Consider the following 17,875-nt stretch of genomic DNA (forward strand, 5'->3'; position numbering starts at 1 on the left):
GTATTGTGCTAACAGTAACATAGGATCAGAATATACAACCTGTTACCTGGAGACTGTAAATGTATTAATATATTAATAATCACCTCTATGTTTTAAACAGCATTCACTCTGTTCTGGAGGGATATCTTCAGAAGGCAACAGTCTCTGTGTGAAGGTTATAATAGCAGTCATATCAGAAGAGCCTATTTCCTAGTTGGCCAGTGTTTTGTGGATTGGGAGCCTGAACGTAGATGTTAATGTCAACTGTTTTAACTTCTGAAAAACACTCCCACCTCTTTAAGTATCCACTGACTTCCTTTCCTCAGCCTCACCAGGTAGAATATGGTTATCTGTGGTTTGAAATGAAATTGGCTGAACGAGTTCAGACATTTTATTAAGCTCTTAGAAGTGCTTTTCTACTAATTTGTTCTATTTATAAAGAAAACCAAAACCATTTCTTGATATATCATGGAAAGAGGAGAGAAACTTCCTTTTGGTTAGTTTTCTTGTTCAGCCTACCTGGTAAATGTGTAAGAATTTGATGCCTAGAAATGGAACTAACAGTTTAGAGAAGCTTAAGTCATGATGTAGATGTTAAAAAAAGAAAAGACCTGAAATTCCACTTCTCCCCAGGGTTTGAAATTCCCTCCTCAGCCTGAGAGAGACAATAAAACTAATGTTAAGATCACCAAATCTTTCCCAGGCTTTGACAATGCAACTGGGTACAAAAATAGGTCTTGTTACTCTTTTGAAAGACACCCAATGAATGAAACAGTGCCTACCAATATCATAGGCTGCCTACTGTATTACATCTTCCATAGAACTGAATTGAATACTGACAGTTTTGTCCTTAATTATCAGATAGCATGGAATGTGAAAACAAATAGAGAATATTGTTCCACTGACCCCTAAAAAGCTACAGAAAAAGTGAAAAATACCATTAAAAAATTTTAATACCCTAAGTATCAATAACTTTTTGTCATTGGAACACAACCTTTAACATTTATTTATCAATAATTAATAAGTGTTATTTCAGGAAATAGTACAAATATAGTCCATTCATTGCCATCCATCTATTCGTTTGGTTTTACCAAAAATGTATCGGTGTGTTGTGTAGATATGGTGGGGAGGGGAGAGGGAGAGTTCAATGTTCCTTCTGATGTTGATGCTTAGTAATTAAAGAAATCTGAGTGAATACTCAAGTACCCGTAGGGATGCAAGCAAATGACTGAACATTAGTTTAGGCAGAGGCTTGAGTATGTAATTTATTTATGAACTAATGCATTAATTCATGAGAATCTGGAGGTGGTTAGGGGATTAGGGCTTCTTACTCTATAATCTTTCCTTGGGAAATGTATAGTTTAGTAGTCTTAGCGAGCTGGTGATTAAAACACTCTGTCTGAAACCAGATTGGTTTGCTTTCTTTACTTAAATGTACCTCTGAGCCAAATGTGAGGTACTGACATCAGTCTGTCATAATAGATCTGTTTGTGAGGATTTGGACAAGCCTTTGAAAATGTTCTAGACTAGAATTTACCCCCAGTAAACTCTTTTTTCTTTTTTTCAAAGAGAGGCCTGTCAATTATCAAATAATCATTTGAATAAAAATAGAAAATGTAAACAGGTGACAAGTCCTGAAATCTGTGAAAGTATAACTAGATGAAGAACAGCAAAAAGAAAGAAAAAGGGTTGGTTTTATTTTTGTAAATATGCAGCCAAAATAGATTTTTAGAAGGCTTTTTTTTTTTTTTTTTAATATGAGATTAATGTACAATACCTTTTTAGCTTTGGTTACTTGGCTTTGTCCTTTAAATAAACAACAAACCAAGAGACAATAGACTGCAGTTCTATAAAGGTAGGGTAGAAAGGCTAAAGCATCATTCATGCTGCCTCCCAGGTTATTTTATATTTCTTTAATTTAATTTAAAGAAAAAGTATATTTAAGTACCAACTCACAAGACAAAGGAAACTGGATTATTGTCTCTGCTCAGGGAAGGAGGAAGAATCCTCCCCTTCACCCTGAAGTGCCCCTAAGTAACAAGTATGATGCCCTAGGGCTGAGGAATGAAGAGAGTAACAGGAAAGACCCAGGCAAGGTCAACCATGCAAAATTGGTCCAACCACCCACCCTCATTAGAACCAGTGACACCAGAAAAGTATGTAGGAGGTTAGTAATTGAAGGTTCCTTGCTAAGAGGCACCGAAGTGCCCATTTGTTGCCCAGACAGTGTCTCCAGAGACGTTTGCTGCCTGCTGAGAGCTCACATATGTGATGTCACAGAGACGCTGCTGAGCCTGGTAAAGCCTGCACATTATCGCTCGTTCCTGCTGTCTCAAGTAGCATCAAATGATGCTGCAATGAGGTGACTCAGAAATATCAAGAGAGACTTTATGTCCCTCAGAATGTCTTGTTTATCAGAATAAGACACACATGGGATTTGCTCCCCACTGCTGGGAGCAGCCTGAAGATTGTCAAGATAGATTATAAAGCCCTGAGAGCAGCAGTCAGACTCAGGAGCACAGGTAGTTTTTTCATCAGTCCTCCTGGTCAAAGGCAGGGAGGTTGACAGGGCCAGGTGAATCTGGAAAATCAATAGCTGGCTACAGGACTGGTCCCACAGACAGGGGTTTGATTCTTAGATTGTGCAACTCACTTTGAGAAGCCTTGTCTACTGGGGCCGCATAGGGTCCACCAACAAAAAAAAGGGAAGAAAGTCTTTGGTTAGAGGCTCTCCAACCTTGTGAAGAGGGTTTTAAACTAGAGTTGCTGGGGGAGGAGAACTAAAATCCATGCCACTCCTACCAATACGATGCTGATACCAGTAGTAGAGGCCCACAACTTGGAGATGGGTTGCAGGTCAGCAGGAGGCCTCCTGGAATGCAGCATAAAGGAGAAAGAGCCACTCCAGCCAAGGAGCTAGATTCATCAGAAACCCAACTTAAATGCCTCTATGCAAATGCACATAGCATGGGTAACAAACAAGAGGAGTTAGAGATATGTGCATGCCTGCCAGGCTATGATCTAAATGGTATCACAGAGACATGGTGGGATGGCTCCTATGATTGGAGTGTTGAAATGGACAGATACAGGCTCTTCAGGAAGGACAGGCAGGAGAGACGAGGAGGGGGTGCCACCCTTTATGTCAAGGACCAGCTGGAGTGGGGAAGACCAGCTCTGCTTGGGGATGGATGAGGAGCCAAACAAGTTTATGGGTCAAGATTAAAGGAAGGACAAGGACAGGTGATGTTACAGTGTGGGTCTGCTACAGGCCACCTGACCAGGAAGACCGAGTTGACGAGGCCTTTTATAGACAGATAGGAGCAGTTTCACATTCACAAGCTCTGGTCCTCATGGGGTAGTTCAACCACCCTGATATCTGTTGGAAGGACAACACAGCCGGGCATAAGCAATCCAGGTGGTTCCTGGAATGCATCAAGGATAACTTCCTTCTCCAAGTGACAGAAGCAGCAACAAGTAGAGATGTCATGCTGAAACTTGTTCTCACCAACAAGGAGGGGCTTGTGGGGAATGTCATGCTCAAGGGCAGCCATGGTTGTAGTGACCATGAGATGGTGGAGTTTGAGATCCTTAGCGTGGTGAGGAGGGTGTACAGTAAGTTTGCTACCCTGGACTTCAGGAGACCAGATTTTAGCCTCTTCAGGGATCTGCTACCTGGAGTACAGTGGGATAAAGCCCTGGAAGGAAGAGAGGCCAAAGAAAGCTGGCTAATATTCAAGGACCACCTCTGCCTAGCTCAGGAGTGATGCATACCAACCTATGCAACCAAGGAGGAAGTCAGGCAAAAACACTAGGAGCCCTGAGTGGATGAACAAGGAGCTCCTGTACAATCTCAAGCAGAAAAAGGAAGCCTACGGAGGGTGGAAACAAGGATGGGTAGCCTGGGAGGTATACAGAGAAAATTTCTGAGCAGCCAGAGATCAGATTAGGAAAGCTAAAGACCAGATATAGGTAAATCTGGTCAAGGGCATCAGGGGCAACAAGAAAGCCTTCTATAGGTATATCAGTGAAAAAAGGAAGACTAGGGAAAATGTGGGCCTACTCAGGAAGGAAATGGGAGACCTGGTCACCCAGGACATGGAGAAGGCTGAGATACTCAAAGACTTCCTTGCCTCAGTCTTCACTAGGAAGGGCCCTATCCACACCGCCTAAGTCTCAGAAGGCAAAGGCAGGGACTGGAAGAATGAGGTATCACCCGCTGTTAAGTGAAGATGAGGTTCAAGACAAGCTAAGGAACCTGAAGGTGCATAAGTCCATGGGACCTGATGAGATTCACCTGCAGGTCCTGAGGAAACTGCCAGATGAAGTTGTCAAGCCACTGTCCATCATATTTGAGAAGTTGTGGCAGTCTGATGAGGTTCCTGCCAACTGGAAAAGGGGAAACATAACACCTACTTTCAAAAAGGGAAAAAAGGAAGATCCAGGGAACTGCAGGTCAGTCAGTCTCCCCTCTGTGCCTGGAAAATAATGGAGCAGATTCTCCTGGAAACGCTGCTAAAACACGGAAAATAAGGACATGATTGGTAGCAGCCAACATGGCTTCACCAAGGGCAAGTCATGCCTGACAAATTTGGTGGTGTTCTATGAGATGGTTACAGTAGTGGACAAGGGAAGAGCAAGTAACATCATCTACCTGGACTTGTGCGAAGCGTTTGACACCAGCCCACATGATATCCTGGTCTCCAAATTGGAGACACATGAATTCGATAGATGGACCACTCAGTGGATAAGGAACTGGCTAGATGGTTCTACTCAAAGAGTTGTGGTCAACGGCTCTATGTCCAAGTGGAGACCAGTTATGAGTGGTGTTGCTCAGGGGTCAGTACTGGGACCGGTGCTGTTCAACAAGGCCAACTACAAGGTCCTGCACCTGGGTCATGGCAATCCCAAGCAGAAATAAAGGCTCGGTGGAGAATGGATTGAGAGCAGCCCTAAGGAGAAGGACCTGGGGGTGCTGGTTGATGAGAAGCTCAACATGAGCCATCAATGCGCAATTACAGCCCAGAAAGCCAACCATGTCCTAGGCTGCATAGATGATTCTTCCCCTCTGCTCTGGTGAGACTCCACCTGGAGTACTGTGTCCAGCTGTGGAGCCCCCAACATAGGAAAGACATGGACCTGTTGGAGCAGATCCAGAGGGGGAGCAACATATATAATCTACCTGGACTTGTGCAAAGCATTTGACACTGTTCCACATGACATCTTTGTCTCTAAATTAGGGAGACATGGATTTTACTGATGGACAAGTCGATGGATAAGGAATTGGCTGGATGGCCACACTCAAAGAGTTGCAGTCAATGGCCCCATGTCCAAGTGGCGAGCAGTGGCAAGTGGTGTTCCTCAGGGGTCAATACTGGGACTGGTGCTGTTTAACATCTTTGTTAAACATGGATGTTGGGACAGAGTGCACTCAGCAAGTTTGCTGACAACACCAAGCTGTGTGGATCGGTCAACACGCTGGAGAGAAGGAATGTCATCCAGAGGGACCTGGACAGGCTTGAGAGGTGTGCCCATGCAAACCTCATGAAGTTCAACAAGGCCAAGTACAAGGTCCTGCACGTGGGCTGTGGCAATCCCAAGCACAAAGAGAGACTGGGTGTAGAACGGACTAAGAGCAGAGAAGTTGTTGCCCAGAGAAGTCATGGAGGCCCCATCCCTGGAAGTGTTCAAGGCCAGGTTGGATGCCAGGTTGGATGGGGCTTTGAGCAACCTGGTCTGGTGGAAGGCGTCCCTGCCCATGGCAGGGGGGTTGGAACTAGATGATCTTTAAGGTCCCTTCCAACCTAAACCATTCTATGATTGATTTACAGCATCAGTCTCATGGTGATTAGTGGTGATTACCTTGTTTCACCAACCCTTTATTTATGTCACTATCAAATCCGTTGAAATCAGTGCTCTCCTTGTGACAAAGTAACAATTTAGGGAGATGTGAATAAATTTTACAATAACACCCCCAGTTTATTACTGAAGCTGGAAGAGAATAGTTGGCAAGACTCATTTATTCATGTTTAACACTTGGATAAAAGATATTTCAAACTTCTTTTCTGAAAAATGAAGAGAGTTATACCACAGGATGGTGGATAACCTGACAGTAATGGTGGCATCTCTATAGGATTCAGAATGAAATACCTCTTCTGCCTAAACTAGACTAGGGATTCGAATTCAAGTCTTTTCAACTGTCATGATTGACCTCATCACTTACCTATTATTATGTGGTTACTACATTATAATAAGAGATTCCTACACTGAAAAACTTTGTTTACCAGCTGTAGTTTAATTAAAAAGGTATACGTTTCACTGAATCCATATTTGACAAGGAAAACAAGAATTTGAATAAAAGATTCCCAATCACCAGTTAATAAATAATGTTACATATTTTTAGCACGTTGTACTGTTTGAGAGGTAAGCTTTGCATATGACCTCTATTTAGAGTTAGTGAAATATGTGGGGTTTGTTCATCACTTCCTCCAAAAAAGTAATAACCTAAGATGCAAAGGACACTTCAATTTACAGAAAATTTCTCAATGATAAATCTACGTACCATTAAAGTCCGTAGATGTCTCAGCTCTGTCATTCCAGCACTTTTCCCACTTATAAGTAGTAAAATACTAGCTTTTTTTTTTTTTCTCTGCAATGTGTTTTCTCAGATATTAACCATCAGAGACTATGTTCAGGACACTTCCCAACTGCTTCAGTCTGGAATCATCATTAGACATATATCCTAGTGTTGATGCCTAGCAATAGGGATATTGTCACTGACACATGTGTTGCAAGCATTTAATTATAATTAAATAAGCACCAGACCAAGCTACATTCAGCTGCATTATAATGTGATTAAAGGCTTGCTCTAAGAAATAGTCAGGATCTGCTCTGGTAGTTTTACTTTCTAATCCTCTAAGAAAGGATTAACGTTAAAAAAATAGTCTCATTATTTCTTTGCTCCTTCATTTCAAGGTGCAAATAATATTTGAAGATTAGAAAGCTTACTTTGTCTTCTGCCATTGATGTTGCACAAACTAATGCAGTCTTTTCACATAATAATTTTACAATTATAATGCATTTTATATATAGTCATATTTAGGTCTGTCTTGGTGTCTGATCCGTACAATAAAATTGATTGAATCTTCCACTGCTGTCCCTTTTTTTAGCCTAATCTGTTTTCATTATCTTAAACAGATCATTTCAAATCCTTTTCATGCACATTCATATGCACTCCATGGAAGTTTTATTGTCATTAATAAAAAAGATAACTAATTTGCCTTAAAAAAGAAAGAAAGATATTATCAGAAATATTTACTGGGAATAAGAAAAAATTCACACAAGGAGATTTCAAGTTTAAAAATGAGTTTGGGTGTAAAAATTATTTAACTGAGAATCTGTATTGCTAAGGTAGAAGTTTAAAACTTCTGTCTAAAATTCACAGGATAGAATGGCATTTCCAAGAGATGTTACTTCAAAGACTGTCCCTTGTTCTAACAGAAACAAGAAATGAAACTTTGGACTTACTCTTGAGCATCTGTGATGATGGAAACGTATGCAGTATTCCTTCAGATAAGCAGGAGGGGTTTAACATTTACAAATTCATAGACTTTATTCCGTAGGCACTAGCCTAAGTAAAAATAGCAAGATGAGAACTTACCTTGGAAAAGGAATTTTTTTCTGTCATATTCACTGTAGAGCTGGGCTCAGTGCCCAAAGTTGTTGATGAAGGTACAAGGGGTTTTGTATTTAAAAGGTTTGTGGAGATGAATTTTATGTTTCTGTCATCACCCTTTAATACCATTTTTTAAAATATTGGTCTTATATTTGCAAACTCTTTATATACATGTTATTTTCAAATAGCATTTAATATACCCTTGAGTAACAAAATATTCATATTTAGTACAAATTCTAAGTGCTTTTGGAGAATCCTTATGGGAAACAGACTGACTTAAAATGTACTTTAATTTGAAACTATGATTTCTATACAGGGCTATTCTGGAAGCATCATGTGAAGTAAAGCTTCAGAACAGGACTAGCTTTCTGCATATGATTAGAGAGACCAAAATTATCTTTCCCTTGGCACATCTGCAAAAGACAGCACTTAAAAAATAAACTCTCTCTGCAGGCTATTGAAATTAAGCACAGTGATCTCATACAAAGCACAGTGCAGCTGGTACCATGGGATGAAGACAGTTGAATCTTTTCTAATGCAAAAATGAAGTCAGACCAAGCTTGCCTCCTTTCTTTCACAAAATATAATTATGTAAACTACAAAGCTCCATTATAGACAATGTTTATAATTCACAACTGTTTTTCCCTTAATTTAAAATAAAGCCTGTTAACGGTTGATGTCAAGCCAACATATTTCCTACAGATGCCACAAACAATGAACAATCAAAAATCTGTTTCTGTTGTTTCTGTCATAATTATTTCAAATTGTGGGAACCAGTAATAAAAATCAACGTAATGAACAAACACCATTGCATGTTGATAAACATCATAGTCTTTCAATTTCAAGACAAAAAATATGGCATACTAACTAGGAGAGAAATTAATTTCTTTCTCCACAATGATACACAGAATTTGATTTTATGGATTTTCAAGTTTAGATCATTTTATGGTATAGAATGCTTTCCAGTTCTGTTGATTTATCTAACGTGTCTAAGGAGTTTGTGAATCTCTGCATTATGTTTAAACAATGTTACATATAATTAGAAAACAAACAGTGTTGCAATAATTCAAATGATTAATTGCTGTATTCTGCAAAATGATGGGAAAATGCTTCTTTCTGTTATTCTGTGGCTTTTAAAATTTGCAGGCGTGTAAACTGTGATTCTGCATTAGATTCTACTAAGGCAGTCTCTTGCATAAATTAAGCTTTCATCAATCTCTTTGTATTATTGCATGAGCTTGGAGGTCTCTACTACTGTGTCTGATAATAAAGATAAAGCTAATTTATTAAAGCCAGAAGGAATAAAAGGATACCTAAAAGTCAGGAAGAAAACGTAAATTTCCTGTTTTAAGAGAGTTTCCTCCTGCTTAGATAAGGCTGAAACAGATGACTCATGTGGAATCTGCTTTTTAATTTCTCATACACCATTGTCAAAAGGAAAGAAATGAACATTAAAATGATGTAAGAATTTGAATGATTCATTTAGTCTTTGAGATGCTACTGGAGCATAACAAGTCTCTAACTGTTACCTTTATGGGGTTAGAGGGGACAGAAATTTTCCTTTTTTCCTACGCAGAGTGCTTTGGATAAAAAAAAAAATAAAATGGAAGTCTGACACACTACTGTTGATGAAAAATACTGAACTTTCTTCTATGTCTACAGGGCCCATGAAATGTGCTGTCAGTTATAGTACTGATCATGCAGCATCCTTCTTAACACCAATGTAATACTGGAAAGAAGGGGAAAGAAGGTATTTTTTCAGTGACCCAAGACTCTGTAAGCCGCAGTGGTTTTGAGTTTGGATATATTGTGGGATAACCCTGGTAGGCAGCCAAGCACCACACAGCTGCTCTCTGACACACACCCCAGTGGGATGGGGAAGAGAATCAGAAGGCTAAAAGTGAGGAAACTCACAGGTTGAGATAAAGATAGTTTAATAGATAAAGCAAAGGCTGTGTGTGCAAGCAAAACAAAATAAGGAATTCATTCACTGCTTCCCATTGGCAGGCAGGTATTCGGCCTTTTCCAGGAAAGCAGGGCTCCATCTTGTGTAAGGGTTACTTGAGAAGACAAATGCCATCACTCCAAACATCACTCCCTTCCTCCTTCTTTCCCCGAGTTTTATTGCTGAACACGATGTCCTGTGGTATGGGATATCCCTTTGGTCAGTTTGGATCAGCTGTCCCAGCTTCTTGCGCAGCCCCAGCCTACTCGCTGGCAGGGCAGTGTGAGAAACTAAGGTGGCCTTAACACTGTGCGTAAGGCGGCCCTAAGCGCTGCTCAGCAATAGCCAAACCATTGGTGTGTTAACAACACTCTTTTCAGCACAAACCACATAGCACCATACAAGCTGCTATGACGATAATTAACTCCATCCCAGTCAAAACCAGTACAGGGGTTTGGTGTTTTTTTTTTCTGTTGTTGTTGGGGTTTCAGGGAGGGTTGTTATTTTGTTCTTTCGCCTGGACGCCTTGTACTCTTTAGACTTGTGCTAGCTTAAGGCTATAACTTTTGGCGACTACTCAGTATCTGCTCAGCTACATCCCTTTGAAAAACTTCAGTTCTATTATTTCTGTTGCCATTTTGCTTTCACAACTGACAGTCCCCTTTTTCTACACCTTACTAAGCAACTAACTACGCAGACAAGTGAAATGCAAAGCAATCATGGAACAGTCAATGCAACTTCAGACCCCTATAATGATTCTACTACTACAGTGAGAAAGTGCAGAAAACCATTTATGGAATTAATTTTGGGCTCCAGTTTCCATGAGAGACCTGCAGGATGCCTGTTGGGCAACTTCTGTACCATTCTGATCCTAAATCTGAAATTGATTTCCTATGCAATCATTAAAAAATCATAAGAAACTGTGCAAAACTATGTCTATCCTTTGCCCCCCAGATAAAATCAGTTATTTCTACATTATGTTTAGCAGATATTTGAATAATGCATTTAAAAACCTTTTTATAAATTTGTTTCACCAATGGACTGTTTCTACCTTCAGAAACGTTTCTGCTGTTTCCTTGGCTGAAATTTATAATTTTTATTTCTTCTTATGTCTTTAGCGTACAAAATTTTCTTTTGCTGTCTTTCTAAAATCTTCTGGGTTTTGAATTAAACGACTGAAGGTCATTCAAACTTTTCTCCTAGAAAACATGACAAATTCTAGGCCTCCAATCTGAACTCTCAGTGTCCCATCTTTCTTCGACTCAAAACAGGGCACAGTAGCCAAGCTAAACAGTTATTAAAACTATGGAGAAAAAAAAATATTTCTTCACGATTTCTTTTTCTTTATTTTCCTGCAAGAATTAAATCCAGAATGAATACTAATTCTTTGATTAGACTTTTAAGATTTAATTTATACTGTTAGGGGGTGACAAATCCAGCAGCCTTGCAGCAGCAAGGCTGCTGCAGGTCTATGCCCCAAGGTTCAACCAGTAGTGAGGCTGAGCATGTAGTCCCTATAAACACACACATACAGGAATACAACACATGTACAGATATAGCCGGTGCTCATGCAGAGCACTCACATGAACACAAACAACAGTGATGGCCTCATCCTGTTCACCTCTCTGGCTGAGAAGGATGGAGGTCTGTTAGTGGAAATATATGTATATATGTACAATGTGGATCCCTCCACCAGCTGGGCTCCAACACCCAGTCTGCCCAGTACGTGCCCTTGGATCCCAGTCTCCCCAACTGGTGGCACCTGCATATCCAAGGTCCCCAGGCTGCAGCCCCACTCCCGTTGCTGGTATCGAGACTCCTTTACTCACTCACACCCCCACATGCACCTACACGCAGAGGTGACTGGCAGTTGGCCAGGTCTCCCCTGATCCCCAGTAGCTAGCCCCCCTCCTTGATACACACACTGGCATGCAGAATAGGGAGTCCCTCGAGCAGAAAAATACCTAGAAATGTAATGTAGTAAGAAGTTATGCAGATGACTAGTTCAAAATTATTTTTTTGTTAAAATTTGAGTTAGTTGACTGCTACCATTACATTTTCAGAAAAAATGTTATGTTCTCAACAACAAAAATGAGGTTTTGATCTTATGAAAGATGTGTAGTACAAGAGATTTACAATTCTATCTATCAAACACAAATTTATGATCTATTTTCAATTTGTTTCAAACCTCAGTTTGGAGATGCCCAAACATCACATGGCTTTGCCTTTTTTCACTTCAAGTTTGTTTTTTTAAACTTCTTGGAATTTCTTTTCTGTGCTTTATCAGCACTGACTGTACAGATGGGTATTGAGTCTTCCGAATTCTATATAAATGAGTGTATGATCATGTTCTTTTGAAGCACACTCACTGGGGAGGAACATATTTTATGCAATAATGAACCGGGTAAGCAACTTTCACTGGAACCAAGAGATCAGCATGAAGTTAATACATTTTCATAACACATTTCTAAGAAATACCTCTCACTGCCAAAATATAGCTTATAGGGAAGTGATGAATACCTCTCCTCCTTGATGTGGAACAAAGTACGCCTATAAGAAAGTAAACAGAGTGACCTTAGTGGTTATATCTTTTCTGAGGAGAAGCGTCCTATTCTCTGTGGGGATTATTTCAGTACTTTACATCAAAAATCAATGGCAGATGTTTGTCTGGCATTTTTTTAAAAATATCTCATATGGGGAATTCGCCAGCCTGCCTAGATAGCTAAACATTCCTTATAGTTGGAATTGCTAACATGAACTTCTTTTTTTGCAAATTAAACAATTTTTTCATGTTCTACCCACAGAGTGGACATGAAGAATGATTGATCACCATCTCCTTTATAACAACTGTTTGTTTTCAAAATCTGTTCACTCTGCTCTTTCTTTCCCCAAGTCAAAAGGTAAAGTCTCCTTCTTTAGCCCAAAGGTAAAGTCTCCTTCTTTACCTTTTCATTATGCATCATATTTTCTAACTTTTTTCCCAGTCATTTTACTCTCTAATTTCTTCATCTTTTGAAAAAGTTTTATGTTGGAGAACAACCTCAACAATACGGAGCATAACAGTGTATTTAGCTCCTGTATCTCATATCTGATGCTTCTATTGACACATTATAAAATGTGACTTGCCTTTTTATAAAAACATCTCCATTTATGATCCCCTATATTTCATATGTCTTGTTATGTTTTTTAATTTTAATTGAAAATGATCAAAACTTTGGAGTAATTTCACCTGGGCCACATTTGGAGACAATGTTAAAAGCCTCCTTAAAGTAAAAAGACCCATATTTATTGCTCCCTCCTTACCTAGTAGGTCTTTCATTGTATTGGAAGGATTTTGGCTTAACATAGTTTGTTTCTGTTAATGTTATGTTAAAATGTATGGATATTAAATATTTATTTTAAATTGTAAATAATTTCATTACACATCCCTGATATCTTTACACACAATTTCATTAAAAAGAAATGCATCAAATTTGGATCTAGATTGGCAGGAAGAGCTATTTTCAGAAATAGAACAGTTTAGATAGATGTGTCTCTATTTATACTTATTTCTCTACTTAAATACACTTTGCAGAATATCTTAATAAATGTCAACTCTTCTCAAGGGCATTGTTCTTGCCAGGAGTAAAATAAGTTGTACGATTTGTTCTGATATGTACATGATGTTCTCCATTGATTATATTAGAGTAGCCATTAGGAAAAATAAAATAAAATAAAATAAAAAGCAGAGCATGCTCACAAAGTAATTAGTAAAGTAATTAGAAAAGTAATTATAGATTTCCTCAAGATCATTGTTCCTTTATCCATAAACTTTGAAATTAGGCTGATGTTAGACATGTAGATAGAAGCTGGCTGTCTAATTTATCGATAAAATGTATAATGGATACAAGTAAACAGAAGTATATATTCATATAAATTTGTTTGACAATTTACTGGAAATTTTGCATCGTTATCTACCATATTATGAAGTTGGTAGATAATTCAACAGAATTCAGTACCAAGTAGGCAAGAAACCTCTCTGTTTTCTAGATCTCCTCCATTCTCTGAACAAACATGTCCATGACTCCATGGACATGTACTACTACCATGACAGGTAGATTCACGTAATATTTTCTTAAAGAACTGAAACAATAGGTTCAGAATGTTTAACACTTCACTGTTGTACTCTGAGCTCTAACTTCCCTCAATTTCTCTAACCCTTGTTCTAAAATCTTCATTCTTTATTTTATTCCAGACAGACATTTCAATTTACTTTTAATTTTTTTTAAATTATTAGTAGTATTTTTTTTCCCCATCTGTTTCCCCTGTGAGCATCAACTTCATTTTAATCCTCTCTATCAGAAAGTCTCTGTCTGACATCTCTGCAAATCAGAGCTGCTCTCCATGTTGTTGTCTTACATCTTGTATCTCATTTTCAAAAATACAGAGACTAAAAAGCAGATAGGCTAAGTCTTAGCAGACATTTCATCGCCCTGATATGACATTACAAAGCATTAAGAGTTACATCCTATTTTCTCACTTGATCCTTGTTTGATTTTACATATCAAAGATCTTTGATATTTTATTTTTAATTTGTCTTCCTTTCTTATATTCTTTGGTGAGACTGTCATATTGCAATATTAGCATTTATACTGTCACCTGTGACAATTACTAATATAATTACATGATGTGCAGGTAGAAGGCAGACATGCTCACTCAGCCTGACCTAGAATATATTTTGACATGTCTTCCAGGCAGAAGATTTTTGTCAGTTTTGCAGACAAGGATGGTTTTATATTGAATTGTCTCTATTACAGTTCAGTGAACAAAGAGTCAAGATAAAAAGTAGCATTAGCGGACCACTATGTCAATAAGCTACAAGGCTCCTGGACCAAACCGTCTGGCCAACTGGGAACTGCAAAATAGAGCACAACTCTTCCATCGTCACTTGTGTACTGTACATTAGTGGTATTTAGGAAAAGTATTAGGAAGTAATATGAGCAAATTGTAAAATATCCTGGCTATAGTCTCTTCTTGACTTTTCATGAGATATTAGGCTGACTTTTGCCTTCTATTTTGCAGAGGTTTGGAGGGGTCTTATTGTTGCATCACAGATACTCAGGGCTTGACATCATAGCTTTTTTTATACTGTTGCAGACAAGGAAGCTAAAATGAAGTAGCAATGCTTCAGCTCAAACAGGGCATGGGATTTTCTGAGTTTCTCATCCATTTTCCAAATAGAAGTAGTGATGATTTGGCAGCTGAAATGCATTAGTACAGTGTGTTTATTTTGAACTTCCTAGGCAAGCATTATAAAGTTTATTATAGTTTATATTTGTGCCAATCTACTAACTATAGATAGAGTAGAAAAAATCCATGCTAATTAATGGGAAAGAAGGGTGTTATGCTTCATTTGCATTTCAGGTTTCTCTAGATATCTCAGGACATTTAACTTATAATGCATTACCTTGCCTGGTTTTGACAGATTTTATTCAAGGCACAACTTTCAAAGTGCAACTGATGGTAATTAATAATTGTCTGTCCTGCTAAGAAATCTTTGTTAATTTGTATTTGAGTTAGTTTTTTCCCCCAACTATAGGTTTAAATTGGTGTTATTAATGTTGCTATGTGAAGATTAAAGCTAAAATAAAATGGTCACCTCACCAGCAAGCTCATAAGAATAGCTGCTTGAAAAGTAAGCTGTGTTTGAGATAACTTTTTGTATTTATTATATCACAAAAAATATGGCTGAAAAATATCTTATGTCTGGAGACTAGAAGACAGTATGAAAAATAACATTTTAAATGACTTGAAATGATAGTGAAAATGAGTTCTTAGGAAATCAAATATGACCAGAAAACATATCTTTGAAGAGCAGGAGATTTTCCCATAGCTGCTAAATCAAGAATTATGTTATATCTGTTGTGTCCACCCCCCGCCCCCAATTATCAGGAAAGTAAGAATGATGATGAACTGCTCACTATCAATATACTTTAAATCACATTTCATAACATACATAAATCAAAACTTAAAAGTTTAAACTGCAATATTAAGGCTATAATATTTATACTATATGCTTATGTGTACAGAAAAATGTACTAACTACATTTTCTCATTTCTTTTGGATGTGCAGGAATATGATATCTATGAATTAATTCTCTAAGACTATTGTAATGCACTGTGACCGGTGATTGTTACAACCCCAGTGAAAACGACATCCAGATTCTGAAAGATATAAAGATATTATTTATTGGATTTAACACTAGAAGGAAAGAGTGGAATAGTATAGATAAACTTATATTGCTTCAGATGCTGGGAACCCTGAGTTGGGCAGCATGACGTGGCAAGACATCTCTGACCAGGGCAAATCATGCTGCTCAGTTCCAGGTTCACCAGCATTTTGGTCCTTAGAGCTCTTATAGTAGTAGAAAACAATCCTATTAATCATATCTACTGTCAAGCAAAAGAATGTTCACGTGAGAAAATGCTGCTTTGCTTTGAGATAAAAATAGATACACAAGTGGTACCCAGTGGGAACAGCTTCAGGCTCCTCCATCAGAATTTGCTGGCTGAGCTTACCTCGCAGCCAAGAGCTGCAGGTCTGATGGCAAAGCTATAAATATGTACAGTACGGTGCCTATTCAAGTTCATCATTACATGGATCAGTAACTCCTCACGTACAATGATCTGATTAGGATCACTATGACTGTATTGGGAAAGAAACATTTTAAAAGACCTAATGAAACTTACGGTTCCTCCATAGAATTTCCCCCCCAAAACTCCATTGTGTGTGAAAACACAATTGTTTTTCCAAAAGTCTCTCTCTTCTATACTTTCTTTTGTTCTGTATGATGTATTAGTCACTTTCATTTCTTAATTTCTTTCTTTATACCTATGGACTATTTCACCTATGGCTCATATGATAATAGCAAATGATAGTTTGACTTCTTAGCAATCAAAGTAAGATATGAAGGTAATTGGAGTTTTTTATCTTTTCTTTCTTTTCTTGTGTTTACTTCTATTATTGTTAACCTTTAAGCTGTCATAAGTTTGTTTTAATGTTTGCTAGATGGAAGTAATCACAGTATCAGGGACTCTTTGCTTAGCTTATAGCACAATTACTGTAAAGCAGCTAACATGAAGTGTGTAATTAAGCTAAAGGTGTATTGAAAAACTCATAAAAAATAAAACCCTCTGTCAAAGATTCTGAAATACAAGTTCCAGAATTTTCGTTTGCATAATAGCTCCAACCAGTAACTGTGAGATGGGTTTAGCACAATTTGTTTTAGAAATACTAGAGGTGTTACTGTAGGGGAAAACAAGATTCCAGGGGATAGGAAAAAAAGATTCTAAAAATTGTAGGGTGAAGATGCAGTAAAATCCCATGGCAACCTCAGTATTTCCAGAAATTAGACTTGCACTGAATTTTAGAGCCATGAAATAAAAGGCTAGGTTCTGCATACAGTGAATGAAATAGGATACGTGCTTCAGAAAGGGTGCAGAGCAATTAATTCACTGACAAGCAAATCAGAAAGGTTTCTTGAAACAGTCAATGGAAAACACTGAGCGCTTCTTTGATTCAGGTCCATTATCTGGGTCCATTAGTCAAGTCCATTAGTCAGGTCCAGCATACAGATCTTGATTCAGGTAAAGTATTCCCATATAGAAACATGTACGTGTCTGTCTTTCAAAAGCTGAGCAGTGATTATTTGCTAAAAACAGAAATGTGAAGTTGGACTTAACTGTTGTGCTATTATGCTCGACTGCTAATTTAAATATATGTATTACTTAATATTTAAACAAATATAATTTAAAGTGTTTACTTTGTAAGCAACAGACAATATTAATTATCCACTTTTGTCTTGTCAACTTTATTATTCTGACAAAGTTTCTTCATGTGAAAGGATGTCTTCCTCTGATGTTTTTGTTATTGTATGAGATGGAGTAACCAAGGACTAGAAAAGGAACGTGCAGAAGTGTGAGACCATAGTCTAACAGTAAGAGGGGATGGCTTGTAGTTCTTTTACTAAGAGATTTCTATATGTTTACACTGAAACAACCATTGGTACATTCCTATAACTAAACTACATCACATCTGCTTTCTTCTTACATACTTCACTAGTAAGCATTAAGCATGGAAAGCAGTAAATGCTCTTCTGTGGACATAGTTAAGCCTACACGGAGGGGCTTGCTGGTATATAAGTGTCGCAGAGGGTTTCTGCCGTTTCTTTTGTCTTTGTTGTTGTTGTTGTAGTGCAGACTGATATAGCTGTGGCAGCAGAACTTTGCAATATAAACCA

This window comes from Vanellus vanellus (genome assembly GCF_965231255.1).
Source record: "Vanellus vanellus genome assembly, chromosome: 4".
In the NCBI taxonomy this organism is placed as follows: Eukaryota; Metazoa; Chordata; class Aves; order Charadriiformes; family Charadriidae; genus Vanellus; species Vanellus vanellus.